Source organism: Mustela lutreola, chromosome 2 (assembly GCF_030435805.1).
Source record: "Mustela lutreola isolate mMusLut2 chromosome 2, mMusLut2.pri, whole genome shotgun sequence".
Lineage (NCBI taxonomy): Eukaryota > Metazoa > Chordata > Mammalia > Carnivora > Mustelidae > Mustela > Mustela lutreola.
In genome coordinates, this window is record NC_081291.1 from 159,937,854 (window position 1) to 159,954,384 (window position 16,531).

Genomic DNA, 16,531 nt, shown 5'->3' on the forward strand with positions numbered 1-16,531 from the left:
TGTGAGAGAGGGGATAAGATAATGAGAGAGGTACTTGAGGCTCTTGGCAGGGTATTAGGTGTGTTAACCAGTGTGTCTAAGGGTCTCGTGCTGTACCTGGAGGAGCAAAGAATATTCCAAAACTTCCCTCTCCCCTTATTCTGGTATGGGGAGTAGGAGGGAGAATGTGGATTGGTCAACTAAATCAGGTCTTTCTGGGATTCTTAGATATTCTTTATCATCTGTGGGTCATCAGATCAATAAAAATTCACTAAAGATTTCCCTGAAGGGGCAATGGGGCCTTCATTTCAGAGACTTGCTTTGAATAGCTTGAAATAGTTGCCACCTAATGGCTCTGCTGTATTCCTGGAGCCCTGAGCAGCTGTTTAACATTCACACTGTGTAGTGCTAGCAAGAGCTCCCAACAGAAAAGGGAATTAACTGTTTGGTGTGTTTTAATAAGTGAGTGAGCAAAGATCATGTGAATCGATTATCAATTTGGCTAACTTTCTTGCAGGGCTTGTGTAGAAGAATTAAATGCAAACAGACTGCATGTTTACCAAAGAGGAATACACCTTGAAGTGGATATTAGGATTCTCAAATGTTATTTTCGTAATGCATTGGAGCTTTTTCTCTCCTTTCCTTATTTCGGTCAAGAGCATGTGTTGGAAATGAAGGTGGAAATCACTGTAAAAATGATTAGATACAAGCCTAGGATACAGAAGATCTAACCTTCCAATAGGTATATTTGAGACCATCCCATTACCTTCCTTAGCGTCCAGAGGTCATTGCCAGAACCTCAGGCTCCAGGGACACTTGTGGATGACAGTTTGTACTGACCCTGATGGGGTGGTTTTACTTAAGAGTAGTCCCATTCAGGGGTGCCTGGGTGGCTCAGTGGGTTAAAGCCTCTGCCTTCTTTTGGCTCAGGTCGTGATCTCAGGGTCCTGGGATCAAGCCCCGTGTCGGGCCCTTTGCTCCGTGGGGAGCCTGCTTCCTCCTCTCTCTTTGCTTGCCTCTCTGCCTACTTGTGATCTCTGTCAAATAAATAAATAAAATCTTAAAAAAAAAAAAAAAGAGTAGTCCCATTCATTCCTTTGTTCTTGCTTTACAAAGAGGAAGAGTACTTGCTTGGCGAAGATGGGCCACCGAAAAGCCGAATTGGTAACGATTTTACCTTCAGCATGTTTACCGTTAGTTGATAATTGGCAAAGGGACTTAGAGTAAGCTTTGATTCTAGTTCTTCCCTCGTTCTTCCTCCTTAACCTCCCCCATCCTCATTCTTTGCTTTCTAACAGGGAAGCACAGTTGTTTGTGTATTCATGGCCAGTGAGCATTGTTGGGCTGCCTGAGAAGGCAGTGTGGGGAAAGAGAGAGACATGAACCTGTGAGAAAGAAGGGCCCAAGCCCTTGGCCAACCACTTTTCTGAACCAGCATTCTCCTCTGTTTCCCGTTTCTACCCGAGGACAGCTCTGTGATGGCACCTAACGCAGGTATTTGTCATCCTGTCCATTACTGACTGCCATTCCCTGAGCTACCCCATCACTGTTGTTGAATGACTGAATGAATAACCTCTCTTGAACTTGAAGTTCTTTTTTTTTTTTCCTTCCAACTGTTGGATCTTTCCTGGTATTCATAAATTTCTGAGATCTGTTGTTAAGCACTGACTTTCCACTGCCTGACTGTCCAGTTAAATTTTAAAAGCCCCAAGATTTAATGGCTTATTTCATTACTATTGGGTCGAGTAAACTGGAAGGCCAGCAGCTCACTAGGACCAGGGAGGAGAAGCTGATCTTAATAAAACATGAGTGTTGAAGTGACAGTGACATGTTGTGTTCTTCGTATCTTCGAGAGGTTAATACAGATAATCTGAAGCAGCAAGTTTATGGTAAAGTGATGGAAGTTCAATATGCAGTTTGGGCAAAAGAGTGGAGAAAAGGAACAATTATATTTTTATGGATTGATGACATAATGCAGGTTGTGTGCAGGGTGGCTATGGGCCATGAATGGGTCAGGGTTTGCAATCTCTGTCCTCCTGTCAGTGTCCTCTGCTGTTCCATGTGCCTTTTATGCCAGATCCCCCAGGTTCTAACACTAATGACCAGAGGCCTTGGCTCCCATTTCCTGAATCTTTCCGACCTTGCATGTCACAACTCACCAGACTAGTGTCTGCCTCCCTAGGGCCTTCTTAGTTGACCAAATTGCTTATATTTGATAAATTAAATTGTAGTAAGAGCTGAAGTTTGGTATTTTGCTTTCTATGGCTATTTGTATTTTAACTGGGTATGCATGGACTCTTGGTTTAGCTCAAAGAAATAAATTACTAATGCTTGAATTCCCAGCCAGGCAGGTAGGTGAAACAGATATTTTCTTAGATTTATGTTCCAATGTCAGCCCTCATCATGTGAGGGCCAGCATGTTTCTTTGCCTTAATTTTCCCACTTCTTCTTTATCCTTTTTTTCTATTTCCTCCATCTTCCTCCTGCTATTCCCCCTTTTCTTAAAACTTTCCTTTTTAAAGATCTAAGTAGACCTGAGTTGGAAGTTTCACTGAGTATTGCTTGTAGCTAAAGAAAAGCTTGCCAGTGTCCTTGGCTTAGAATTATACTGGAAAACGAAGGTACTTATGAGCCAGTTGGCAGAGGAAACCCCAAGACTGAATGGGGTTTGGATTTGGCCTTTCTAAACCACTACCACCTTTGTGCTTCCATAAATTGAGAATGTTCTTGGAGTTTCCTGCCAACGGAGATGAGGGTTATGTGGAAGGCTTGGGTTCACTGCATCTCTCCTCTGTGGAAGACAAAATCAGGAGAATAAGGTCAAATGCAGCAGTAGATACAAGTTTAGCACAAATGAAAAACTTTGTGGTAGGAAAGATTTGAAGAAATGATTGTACATGGCTCAACCATTTCAGTAGCTATTCACACAGAGTCACCTTCACTATGGTTAGATCAAATTTTAGCTAGAATGCATGGACCTTGATTGGACTTGGGGGAACTTTAGAGGCTCAATATATTACAAAGATGTCCTTATTTCTACTAATGACTGAGTGGTCACTCTAGATCCATACTGTTCAGTAGGGCAGCCACTAGCCACAGTGGTGGTTGAGCATCTGAAAGGTAGCTAGCCCAAATGGGAATGTGCCACAAGTGTAAAATACACTGGACTTTGAAGGTTTTCCTTAAAAAAAAAAAAAAAAGGCAAATATATATATTTTGATGGATTATACTATATAATGTTCATAATATTTTTTAACATATTCAGTTAAATAAAAGATAGTATTAAAATTGTTTTCAGTTGTTTCGTTTGTTTTTTTTCCAATGAAGTTAGTAGAAAATTTAAAATTATGTATGTGGTTGGCATTAAAATTCTATTGGACAATACTTATGTGGATCGTATGGACTTTTAGTGTACAGATTTAGTGTACAGATTCTCTTTAAACATTGAAAAGATATTAAGTCATATTATATATTTGTCCATTTTGCTAGATGATTTTCCTCACTACCCTGAAGTTTACTTCATAATCAGTACAAGGGCTGTGGTGATAGGCCTGTTGGGTATTGCCTCTTGGAAGGGTTTTGAGACATAGTACCCCTTAGGTGTGCATATTGGGTATGTGCTCAGGAGGATTTGATGAACTTCTCTCTCCTCCAGGGAGCGGCAGCGAAACTTTAAAGGACAGGTTTTTGCCTGTGGGTAAAATATCTTATTTTGTAGGGAATAAAGCATCTTGTTTTGCATACTACAAGAAAGATTGCATCTTTAATGAAAATGACAAGAGTTCCTCAGATCACCAGTGAAGGATGAGAGACTCACCTTGGGACAATTCAGATCCTCATTCCTATTCAGGATTTTCTTCTCTGCTATAGGTCATTCAGCTGATTACCTGCCTCGATGGCCAGTTAGGCTGCAAGAGCTATGCTGTAATCTCTGTGTATTACTTGACATTGAATTCGGCTGTAAGTAACAGTAAAACCCTACAAATAGGGCGCTCCTCTATGAAACGTGGTGGAATGGATAGCCCTATATGGCCCCATATAGACCCAAAGTTGGTGTAGCAGCTTTGTTCCGCTGTGTCCTGAGGGACCTAAGCTCCTACGTTGGCCCTCCGTAGCGTGGCTGTCTCTCTCATGCTCCCAGATGACATCCTCCACATTCTAGCAGGTGAAGGAACAAAAGAAAAGAAGGGTTGACTTTGTGTAATAGCTATTTCCTAAAGTTTCAGAAGCTGCCACACCACAATTGTACTTACATTTTATTGGCCAGACTTTAGTCTAAGTGGCCATATGCTGAGCTAAAATTTCCTGGCTGTGAAAGAAAGGCAGAATGGATATTGTGAGACAATTAGTCGTCTTTCCACAGTTCGTTGTTGTACATTATAGGCATTACTTTAATACATACTACATATTATATTACTTTAGAACTCTGCAAGATGGTTACTTCATCTAGCTCTTTGTAGAAAAGCAGGAAAGCCTGCTTTATGCTTGGCCCTGATCCTTAAGAAAAGCCAGGCTCTCTTTCTGGAGAATAGCTGTCATATGTGATAACATAATAATAATAACATTTTACATTTGGGGAGGCAAAGAACCATTAACCTGTAACCTAATTTTTTGCACTTGGGATACCGGGATCTTGACACTAATAGTCAGGTAGGGTCTGCCTGGTCCCTATTAATATTTAGAGGGGGTCCTTTACCATGGGAATTATGAATAAGCCAGAAGGATTTTCTGAACATGCCTGAACCCACCCTTTAGAATGAGAAATAAATATATTTGGCACGGTTACTGGCTTAAGCCTAGGTTAGACAGGCTTTGACACATCTTTGGGACTGATGGGCCCAGAATGCCAAATGTCTTCTGTTTGCAGGGAGATTTAAGGGTCTGAGAAAAGAGTGCAGAATACGTGTGTGTCCATCCCTGCTGTCAGTGCATTGTTCTGTGTTCCCCAACCGGGGGCTCTGTGTGGCCTCTGGGAAGGAAATCCATGGTAGAGGTCACCAAGTTTCCATCGGAACCTTCTTTTTTACTCCTTTTCAATGGGAGTAAATCCTGGAATTTCCTTTCTCCAGCTTCTTCAAAAGGACTCTAAACTCTTTTTCCTGAGCACTTTGTTGAAAGATCAGCTTTTCCTTTCCCACTTGCCAACATTATTTTCTTTTCATAAATTATTGCATTAAGGCTTCGAAGAAAAAGCCGTTCGTTTAATGTTAGATAAAGCATATTTATAGCTCCTTTAAAAGGTCCGCAGTTTAACAAATTTGTGTTATTTCACAAGCTTCACACGCATTTTCCCAGATATTTATTGTAGTATATGTCGAGAAATCATGTGGAATTTTGAGCCAGACTAATTTTGGATTGAATATGCTACAGTTTTACTAGCTTTGCCACCTTTTCTAGCTGGGTGGCCTTGGTCAAGTCACTGAACTATCCTTAGTTCTAGCTGTGAAGTCATTTCCTTGGTATTCATCCTGCAGGGTTATGTGAAGATGTAAGGAACCTATGTAAAGCACTTAACATAATGCCTGGTGTTCACAAGAAGCTCAGTAAGCTCAATTGTTATTCTTCTATGCAAACAGATTCCACTCTACATAATTTTGCAGACTTTTCCCTCAGTTTATACACTGTGATATTCCAAAAAGATATTATTTATCGTGAGTTAAAAGCTTTTCCTCTCTTGTTCCTTCTTTTCACTGGTTCTGCCTTCTTTTTTTTATTTCTTTTTCTCCTCTCTTCTCTTCCTTTTTTGTTTTTCACTTCTGCTGTCTCATTCCAGATGGAAGATCCTTTTTTGTTAATTTTGCCTCAGTGGTTCGGTATTTTCCTTATCACAGCATTCCTTTGGTATTACAGGCTAGGACTCCATAACCGGATTTCAAAGACTAAGAATGTCAAATCATCCGTTGATTTTGTTCAGCTGTAATTGTGAGTTTATACTTTATAACTTCATGGTGTAGGGGTTAAGCTGAGTGAAGCCAGGCTTGGATTTTCTCCTGGTATTGACGAAAAGATCAGCTCCTGAGCCTTTAGTACTCTCTTGCTTCTTGTTTCTTTGCCTTGGGGGTTGGGGAAGCAACTAGCAAGTCAAGGCAATGGATGGAGCAGGGTAGGTGTAATGGATGGAGCAGGGTAGGCGTAAAGAGCGAGAGCCCAGGCTCTGCTGAGTCCTGTTGCTAGGCAACAGCAGACACTGGCACATGCCTGCTAAGCATCCTGTTGTCTTAGCAACAGAAGGTTTGGGTGGAGGACTGGGGGAGGAGGGAAACTGGGTTCAAATTATGCAAAGTTTCCTAGATCCTCGGGGTACCCCCGGGCCTGAACCCCACGTATTTATTCATTGTCTTAATCTTCCCACATTGACTGGAGCTGAGGTTTCATGTTTTTTGTTTTTTTTTTTCTTTAGTTCATCACCCAACATTGGTACAAGGTCTTTTCTCAGAGCTCTACATTACCCAAATCACACAGCAGCTCATTAGAGCCCATCTACTTCCAAGTCCTCTTGTGCTCCGCATGGCAGGGCCTATTCTATGGAATTTTAAAATGATCCCTTGCCCTAAGTACAGCCCTGTGGGATGGAAATTAAATATTCACTTGTGTGGAAATTTAAATTCTACTTGTTTGGTATGTGAAATGCTGCTAAGTCATTATCCTTAGATCCAAATACTGTCACTTGTGAACTTCGCATTCAGTTAACAAAGAATAAGGACAGGATCAGAGGACAGGACTGCTTCCCTTCTCCTGTTGAACTCTGTGATATTCAGGAACAGTTGCATTTTGTCTTGTCTGTTTACCCATCAGTACTTCACACATGACCACATTCCCCTAAGTGGTGGGGCCATGTCTTCCTCATCTCTGTGCTCTATCTCTAGGGTTTCATCCATGCTATGGGTCCTGGCATGTGCTAAGGGAATTTATACTGTGAGTGATCTGAGAGCCCATACAGTTTGATACCATGTGAGAAAATACTTTGAATCTGTACAGGGTAGTGTATAAATATTGGTTACCATTGCATTCCTGGCTCTAATCCTGTGTTCTTTGGTTCCTGAGTCCACCTCCTGACTTTGGACCCCTGTGTTATGACTAGGTCGTTTGTTTTCCTAAATCTCATGTCCTGTTTTGAAGATCCATCGTGCCCTGTTTTTTGGTGGCTAAGACTTCAGCTTTTCCTATCTTCTGCAGAGGCCTTGTAAACCAGCTCTTGGCCGAGATTTCTGCCTTCATTTTTCAGATTTTCCTAATGCTGCCTGTTGGCTCTTCCACATTTTGCACAATTTTGTCGCACTGTCCTGTATGTATCTGTAATCATAGGACTCTTAGGGGCTATTTGCTTGTCTCGGCTCCAACCTGTTGTCTGTTACGGCATCTTCTGTGGATGTTGGGGGCTCACCTTGGGAGGTACTTCGTTTTAGATCTTTTTCCACTGTAGCCAGTCTTTTCGTTTTGGGATGTGTCTGGTCATCTTCTTTTGCTTGATGATAGCAACTGTCCCTAACACCTGTCCGCTTACCCTCCTTTTCAACAGAGGAGGTCATGAGATCAAAATAAAACTTTTCAACAATGTAGTCTAGTTGGGAACTCAGTTATTTCCTGCCTTATGCTATTGTTTAATTTTTTCATGACAAACATATATGGCATTAGAGGTAGAAAAAAAACCAATGTTTTAAAAACCCTATTCAATATCTAGCATAGGGGTAAGCACATAGTATTCAACTAAGATCTGGGTTTTGAATTAAATTGAATGTAGGTTTTAATATTGACCAGTGAGCTAGAACTTTCTCTTACTAAGACGTTGATTTTCTTCCAGTGTGGAAGTTGCCAGCATATGACCCAGTATCTCGATGAAATGATTTGGAACCTAAATAGCAGAGAAGAGACTCGTTCTCTTTAAGTGGTGTGTTCCCTTTATACCAGCTTGACATTTTGGCTCTATATGCCCTACACTGGTGTGCATCTTTGTAATGGAAACTACTGATATTCTAGTGCAAACATGCCTGACTGATTGTGTCAAATAGCCCTAATGGGGGCCTTACCATAAATAGCTGTGTGTAAGGTAAGATATAAGATAAGACAGTGTGTCTGGAATTCGTGATCCTGGCAGGTTGGCAATCCAGTGGCCCATTCAAGGGAAATTTCCATTTAGAACAATTCCAAAATTGTATAAACTGTAATCAAATCAAGCTAAACAATAATGATCTTCTGAGTCAACTTTATAAAATATATACCAATACATCTATGTCAGTATGTATATATATATATATATATATATATATATGTATGTATTTTAAGTATATGTATATACTTCATATATATGTTTATTTCTTTGTTAGACGTGATCAAGAGAAAGACCTGTATCTGCCAGTAAACCACTGACCCACTGATAATTGAAAGACTTAAAAGGGGAAAGGGAACCGGCCACAGGCTCGGTCAGGTATTCCTGTCCCTCTGTCCTGACCTTCTTCTCTGTCTACCAGTTTCCTTATTCAGTAGGATAGATTCTCACTGTTTTTCTGAATCCTTCTTCAGATGGTCCAGCAGGTACTCTCCTTCCTGTTTACAGAGAGACATTAGCTCATGGGTGAGGGCACAGCTTGCATAGTACCCTTGATCAGACCCTCCAAAGGTGGCATATGGGGTAGGTTAAGCCTGAGTTGGAGCAAGGTGGAGACATAGGTCTTGTTTAAGCAAGAATGGTGGAGTTTGGGGAGAAGCAGAGAGAGGGAATTTTTCCTACCCTAACATTGTGCTGACATTGTCCCTTCTGGAGGACTCTGTTTTACAGAAGAATGCTTGAAAGAAGTAGGCAGAACAGCTTTCTAATATTATTCATCTATTGAAATAAAACAAGGCTCTTTCTCCCCTGGGTGCTCAGGCACCTATAAAGCTGATATCTTCAAGGAATTTGACCAGACAAGCTGGAATCTGTCCTGTTGTGAAAGGTCTGTTTTGCCCATTCAGGGGAACCTGTGGCTCAGGTGACAGCTACTACCTGCAGATCACCACCGTGTTTTCATTGGAGAAAGTACCCTACATGACCTCAAGTTCCTGCTTTTTGAACGATGAAAAAAATTCAAGCCACGGCCATCATTAAAATCTCCTTTCTGTCATTGAAATATGATTTGATAAGATTTCCGTGATTCTTCTCATCAATGAAAGATAAAAGAAGCCCGGGCTGTCTCTTTGTTTGTTTTTCAGGAAACTAAGATTCCTCAGAGTTGTAAGGAGGAATTAGAGAGGAATGCCAGGGCACTCCAGAGAGTCCTCCAGAATGATGGAGAACTGCATTTCACGTCCCTAACTTGGGAGCAGTTGTACCTTTGCAGCATAACAACAGAGACCTTTCCAGAGCATGGTGTTGCTGGAGTCCTAGTAGGGCATCTTTAAATCCCCTGCTTCCTCACTTCTGCTGCTGTGCAAGGCTCTGGCAATGCAGACAGGGCTCCGCAACGCTCACCTCCAGAATCAGGCTCTCGGGTGCCCTGCTGGGGTAGTGCTGTCGTAAATACTCCATTTCGTGAACTGAAGATCCTGGAGGATGCCGGTGTCTTCCAAACTCAGATTTTATATTTGGCCTCACATGCTGCTCTTCTTATGTTGCATGTAGGGCACGAAACAGCTGCTGTGTGGGATCAGGAGCCCCCACAATAAGAATGACCCTGCCTTCTCGGAAATGTCTCCGTGTACCTAGTGATACGCCATGACTTGTTCTCAGCTCAGGGCCTGGGAAATGTGACCTTCTTGCTGCTTGTCACAGTCCATCCCACTGGCTGCAGTCTGCGTGGGGATCACTGTCAGCCTCGCCGTGGCTCTCTCCCGATTCTGTATGAAAAAATCACCAGTTCATTCATCGCTCGTCAATCATTTCCCTCAGTGACTCATCATCCGAAAGTTTCATTCCTCAGTCCCCCTTTCTGAGGCTGGTAAATAGCATGTCATTCCAGCAAAAGGCAGAGGGGGCGGCAGCCCATCTGGACCCTCAAGTTTGATTTCATGTTTATGAAACAGCTTAAATGTCAGTTTGAGTGAAAAACGACACCTTCTCTAGTTTCTCCCATTAGTGCCTGTGGCTGCCGCTGAGTGCTTCTTTCTTACTTGCTTACTTTCTTTTCTTTCCTTCTTTCTCTCTCTTTTTTAAGGCTGCTCTTGGCTTCTCTCCTTGGTTTCTCGAAGGCAGTAATGGAAAGGGGATGGATGAATGGGCAGATGTCTGAGACTACGATTAGATATCCACACCAGAAAGGGGAAAGAAGTTGGAAAAACAAAACTTCAAATAGAAGAAATATTTTGGTTTTGTAGGAAGCTTTGATCAGTGGTGAGGATCTTGGGACATTCTCGTGTTATTTGTGCTCCGTACTTTAGGTTGAAAAGAGTAAACATAAACATTTGGAAAATAAGGATTTAGAGAATAAATCATCTGTAATTTCACTTTTCTAACAATTGTAATTATCATTTGGGTGGGGTGAGCCTGGGGGTGTATTCTTCTAATTCTTTTTTTATGTACATGTGGTTTTCTAAAGTTCAAAATAAAGTGTGCATATAAGGGACCTGGGATTCTGCAATAGCTCAGGACTTTAGGAAAATCTTCCTTTGGGCCCAAGGAAGGCTGCCTAGGAAAAAGGCAAGCAAGGTCATGGGTGAAGGCCTTCAGTGAAGTTTCTACGTAGCCCCCTGGCGTTTAAGACAGTCTCATTAATGAGGGATTTTCCTCTTACTGGAAGGGTGGGAAGATTGTGCAGCTTTGAAAATTCACCTAGTCATGATGCATATGGAGTTGCATATCCGATGCACACCTTCTCTAGGGGGTCTTTTGTGCTCCCTGGACACACTAACAGAACTGAAATGAGAGGGCTCAGCGTCTAGAGGCTCTGCAGATTCTGAGTTCCATCAGGATGAGTGAATTGCCTTTCTTCAGCCATCCACTGGGGGGAAGACTTAACAGGGAACAGAAGTACTATTTTTCCTACAAGCTCCTTGAGAAATAGAAAAAAGGTAAGCTGCCTTAATGAGAGGTTTTAAGAACTTTCTAGTGGAAGGCCAAATAGAACAGCAATGCTAAGAAGTAGGTGGAGAGCAGAGGTGGCAGTGGGTCTGGCAGAGGGCCTGAAAGGGATCTCTCCACATGGTCAAAGTGAGTGGAGCCATCCTCAGATGTCTCCTGATGGTAGCCTCTGGCATGGCCAGACAGTAGATATTAGCTCCAAAAGGTAGTGGGAAATCCCTCTCTGCATGACTGCCTGGTGGGCACATCACAGGCCCCCAAAGACTTGCTAACTTTGTTGCACAAGACAACTGTCATGGGAAGAAATAGTGCCCGAGCTGTGGGCAGATCCAGGGAGAGAGGCTGTGTCACAAATGGTTAAGACAGTGGTAAATTATGGTTTTGAGTTGGCTTTGTTCCGAGTAGAGCTGTTTGGGTGGGAGGAACGTGAGACGCTTTGCTATCTTTGTGACATGGGACTGTCTTTGTCTTCTCTAGAAGGTGGTTACCATTGTCTTGCTGGGGGTGGGGTAAGTAGGAAGGACGGAAGCTTCACCTCAGTCCACATGTGGGTAGTAAGATCTTTCAATACTGGAACTTTTAGAATTGTTAATAAGTCCCTTTTTATTAGGACTTGAATATATTCCAAACTAATGAAAGTAACTAGAGGGAAAAATGATGCTTTTCTTTATAATCTCTGCTTGTTCTTCCAGATTTTCTTGTACGTTTTTACTTTGCTTAGAAGTTATTTAAGCACTGGGGTTTTTTTTTTCCATTAAAATTATATTTAAATATTTGCCCATTGCTACCTAGTCTTAGTCATTAATTTTAATACCTGTAATTAAAAAATTATTTTATGGATGTGCCTTACTTTATTTAAGTATTTCCCAATGGCAGGTCCCTTTTGTTACTTAAATTTTTGCTCTTATAAATTATGCTCGGTGAATATATCATCATGTGCCCCCTCCTTTCACCCCTAGTTTTGGGTCTTTTTGCGGAGCTCTATTTCTAGAACTGGAATATTGGTTCAAAGGGTATAAATATTCTTGACCTATTGATATATATGAGATGAAGGAGCCAAAAATCTTCATAGGACTAATATGTTATTGAAGATCTTTACATAAAGGAGCCAGAAAAGATAAACACAGAAAGTAAAATTAGGATCAAGCTTCAGAATTCTGACAATTTTTTCTTTAATTTAAACAAAACAAAACAAAACAAAACAAAACAGCATGTTGGCCCACAACTTCTACTTCCATGTGAACCCAGGAAGAAAATTGGCTTTTGGAAGTTTCATGATAGGGATTAAAAAAAACAACACTGTCAAAGCCAGTATCTTGCTAGGGCAAGGCCTGAAAAAGGAAGAGAAAAAGAGAGGGTGCTTCTGGCTTATAAGGCCTAGGAAAAGCAGAAAGTAGAAAATAGCAGTATCAGTGGGAGAGAGAAAACTATACCCCCTTCCCCGCTTGGAACACATTGGGGTACAGTCCTCAGGAGCAGGCAGCATAAGGCACAAGTGGAAAAGGAAAAACAAAGCCGAAGCAAAGTCTTAGTGAGGCACACCCAATAAAAAGGAGGGTCAGTTGGAGCACCTGGGTGGCTCAATCCGTTAAGCGTCTGACTCTTGGTTGTAGCTCAGGGTTGTGAGGCCGATTCCCACGTGCAGCCCCAGGTTCAGCCTGGTGTCTGCCCCCCATCCAGCTCCTGGTCCAGTTCAATGCTCAGCGTGGATCCTGCTTAAGATTCTCTCTCCCTCTCTCTCACTATCCCTTCCTCTGCTCGTGCGCATGTGTGCCTGTACTCTCTCTCTCTCTCTCAAATAAGCAAATCTTCTTTAAAAAAAAAAAAAAAAAAAAAAGGAATCAAGTTAACCTAGCATCAAACTCTCTGGAGTAATTCAAAGATTTGGGTATTTTGATTGATTTTTTAAGGAAATGAATAGGCAACTTATAGCATTATTTTTTATGATTGTAAAAATAATATCCATTATAGAACATTTAGAAAGTTTAGAAATATATAGAGAAGAAGAATAGAAATATTTCAGTTCTTACACTGGAAGTAATTGTTAGAATTTCTGCTTATTTCCTCCTCAGTCGTGTGTGTGTGTGTGTGTGTGTGTGTGTGTATGTGTGTACACTCACACAGAAACATATATAAGTGAAATCATACTGTGTATAGAGTTCTATAGATTATTATACTATATAGATATACTAGAATGTGTTTAAACTCATTATATTGTTGGCATTTATGCTACTTTAAAAATCCTATTGTAACTAACAATGAGATGAGACTTTCAGATTGATTTTTAAAAATCTTTTGAACATTTTTTCAGACTGCTTTCCCTAACTTTAAATTTTGGGGTCAAAGGATAAGGCAATATTTCTTAAACTAATTGATTCATTTTTAAAATTCAAGTATAACTGGCATACGATGTTATATTAGTTTCAGATGTGCAATATAATGATTCGGTCATTTGATCTAGTACTCAGGGCTCATCACAATGAGTGTATTCTTAATCCAGGATATGGGCAATTAAAAGCTCTGTCATATTTTGACTCACAGGTGTATGAGCACATGGCTCTTACCACACTCTTGCCAACAAAGGGTTTTGTTTTGTTTTCAAATTTTTCAAAGGGGATGGATACCAGTTCTCTCCCTACCCTCCAGCTCTCTATACCAGCTTTGACTCTGAAGTTAATTTTTTTAAAGATAAAATAAAAATGTTTGAGGAAAGTCAGTGTTGGAAAAAAGATAGCTATAGCAAGAATATGCACTGAAATAGGGCTGAAAAGTAGATTAAAAAACTCAGAAGAGGTTGATTTCCTCAATACTTTAAATTATTAAGAAGCTTCAAGTGACAATAAAGAAAAGGAGCTCTCAAGACCTACTCATCTTGTTATATTATGAGAGAGAGAAAGAGAGCGAGCTTGAAGAGTCAACTTTGATCTAAAAGGGAATGCCGCTTCAGATCCATTTTGGAAATGGATGGGATATAAACCACAGAAAATATCAATAAGTAATTATTCTTGTATTTTATGTAAACTCAGAATCTTATGGCTGGCTTACATTTTTTTAGCTAACATTTTTATTAAGAGGTACAAATATTATAAAATTCAGCCATCACAGTTTTGAGTATGACTGCAATTATATTTCAATGTGATCTGCTTTTACCAGATGTGATCTGATTTTACCATTCAAAGTTAAGCCTTTTATTTTTATTTTATTATTTTTATTTGTAAGTCTGATACAAAAGGAGTGCTTTTTTTCCAAAATTGGCTGACTTTCTCATCTATTGATGATAGAACATTTTATAGACTTGTTTGAGAAACAGTTCTCCAAGACTTTGATGTCTCTCTCTCTGTCTCTCTCTCATACACACACACACGCACGCACACACACACACACACACTCTCTCACACACAGGCACTTTCTCAAAGCAACTAAGTGAGCGTGATAGAACTAGGATTGCTAACTTGGGTCCCTTCCTATTTTTTCTAATTGTTCTGAATCACCTTGGTCTCACCCTTAGACTTTGGTTACAATTTTCATTTTACATTTATGCAGTTGAACCTTTTAATCACATATCTCTTTGGACCACCATATGGCTCTCCGTCTTTAGGCTAAATTTGTCTTCAGAAAGCCTCTGGCTTCCTTCTGCTGCCTTAAGGCTAGGGTTCTATGCCATTCAAAAAAAAAAGTAAGATGCCAAGTTGCTGATTACTAATTTTTCTGTCCTGTGGTGAATGCATGTCAGCTGTTCAGAACAGGGATGGTGCAGCAAGGCTTTCCAACCTGTTAAAAAAAATACCCTCTCTTACATTCCACTAATGACAGATTCATTTAAGCTAGTGGTTCTCAATCTTGTTCAGTTGGCAAAACACCTGAAAGAAGTAGTGTTCTGAGAAGAACGCCATGAAATATTTATATACTTAATACCATTTACAAACTAAGACCACTTAACCAGCAGAAAATCTGACTGTATTGTGTGCTGCACTATGAAGTCATTTCCATAATTGTGCATACCAATCAACTAGGGATGATTCTAACTTTTTCTGCTAATAGTAATGTAGAACTTAATTGTCTTGTCATTTGTGAGGACTCACCAACAGCCAACTATAGCACTTATGAAAGATTTAAGAAAACTTTGGTTTTTCCAGTGGGACAGAATTTTAAATTGAGAAAATTGTATTCATTGAAATGTCCTTTAAAACTGCCATTATTTGATTTTAGCAACAGAAATTCTCAAACTAGCTTTGCTATGAGGGCTACTAATTTGTTCTATTAATCTCTTCTTTCAAAATGTAAAAATTCCCTGAGAGGTTAAGCTGGGCTCTAGTAACATCTCGGTGTGAATTGCTTTAATCAGATAATCACCTAATGTCTAACCAATATCAGCTGCCCTGTTATCTATTTGCTTTGCTTTAGTCTAGAATTGTGATTTTTAAACTTAAAAATTCTGGCTTCAGATTCCTTAGCTTTAATTATATAAATGCTTTGCTTTTCTGGCCTTTTGAGCTTACAATCTCAGGGTCATCTTGAAATCTTCCTCTCTTTCACCTTTATCTGTTTTGATTACTTGTGTGCTTTATAACAAACTGTTCCAACACTTAATAACTTAAAGCAATACTAATAATGTATTTTATTCATAAACCTGAAATTTGGTTAGGGTTTTGGAGGGGAAAGCACATCTCTGCTTCATGCAGAGTCCTGTGGAGCTGGGGTATTTGCTTCTGAGGTGGCTCACTCCTACCTGGGAAGTCAGTGCAGGCTGGGGGCAGGGAGGGGGGCAGTGGTGTGCTGGAGCCAACTTGTATTGGTGTGCAAAGCCACTTGTGTGCATCTCCTCCCCAAATCCATTTTCAGTGGCATCATTTTGTAGTTCAAAATCAGCCCTAGTGGCAATATTTACACCATGGAAGTTGGCACTAGTAATATTACAAATCAGAGCTCCCATCTACTTCCAGGAAGTTGATGGTTCAGTATTTAACCGAATGTCACTAGCTGAGATCTCACCGAGGTTGAGGACCAGGTCTCAGAATCTGTCCTGTGGGCCTTCCCCCTTGGCCTCGGCTTCCTCACAGCATGCTAACTGGGTTCCAAGGACAAGCGTCCAAGAGAGGGAGTGCTAGGGAGAAGGCCTATTACCTTTTGTGACCTCACCTCTGGAATCATAGAGCACCACTTCTGTTGTAGTCTGTTATTTCTTGTAACCAAGACCTTTCCAGCCTTGAAATTGTTTGGTTTCAAGGTGCAGGGACACAGACTGCACCTCTTCATGGGAGAATGGCAAATTATAGATGGTTGTGTGGAACCAAAAATACTGTTGTAACCATTTTTGTTAAATGCAGTCTACTACACCATTATGCCCAGTCAGGCAGGCTAGTATCCTTTTGCTTCCTCTGCCTTGAAGTTATAAGGATAATTTGTATAAGTGAAGAAAGGGCATGAGATCATAAAAATTGGGATGAACTGTATGAGCAAGACTGGGAAGACAGCAAAGGACAAAATGTACTCAGCAGCAGGGGAAAGGTTGCCCTGTTTGGAGTGATAAGTTTGTCTTGGTGAGTATGGCATTCTGAA

General features: G+C 40.6%; 1 long non-coding RNA gene across 2 annotated transcripts; it reads right to left on the reverse strand.

Annotated features, from left to right (window-relative positions):
• Positions 1 to 3,971: 3,971 nt before the first annotated feature.
• On the reverse strand, positions 3,972 to 16,049 carry LOC131825911 (uncharacterized). 2 transcript variants are annotated; one of them, XR_009351369.1, is made up of 4 exons: positions 15,965 to 16,042; positions 9,658 to 9,792; positions 4,233 to 4,288; positions 3,972 to 4,137 (listed from the first exon to the last, which is right to left on the reverse strand). It is a non-coding gene; the product is annotated as an uncharacterized LOC131825911 (long non-coding RNA). The 2 variants fall into 2 exon arrangements; XR_009351368.1 differs by lacking the exon at positions 9,658 to 9,792 and having other exon boundaries at positions 15,965 to 16,049.
• Between the last annotated feature and the right edge of the window lie 482 nt (positions 16,050 to 16,531).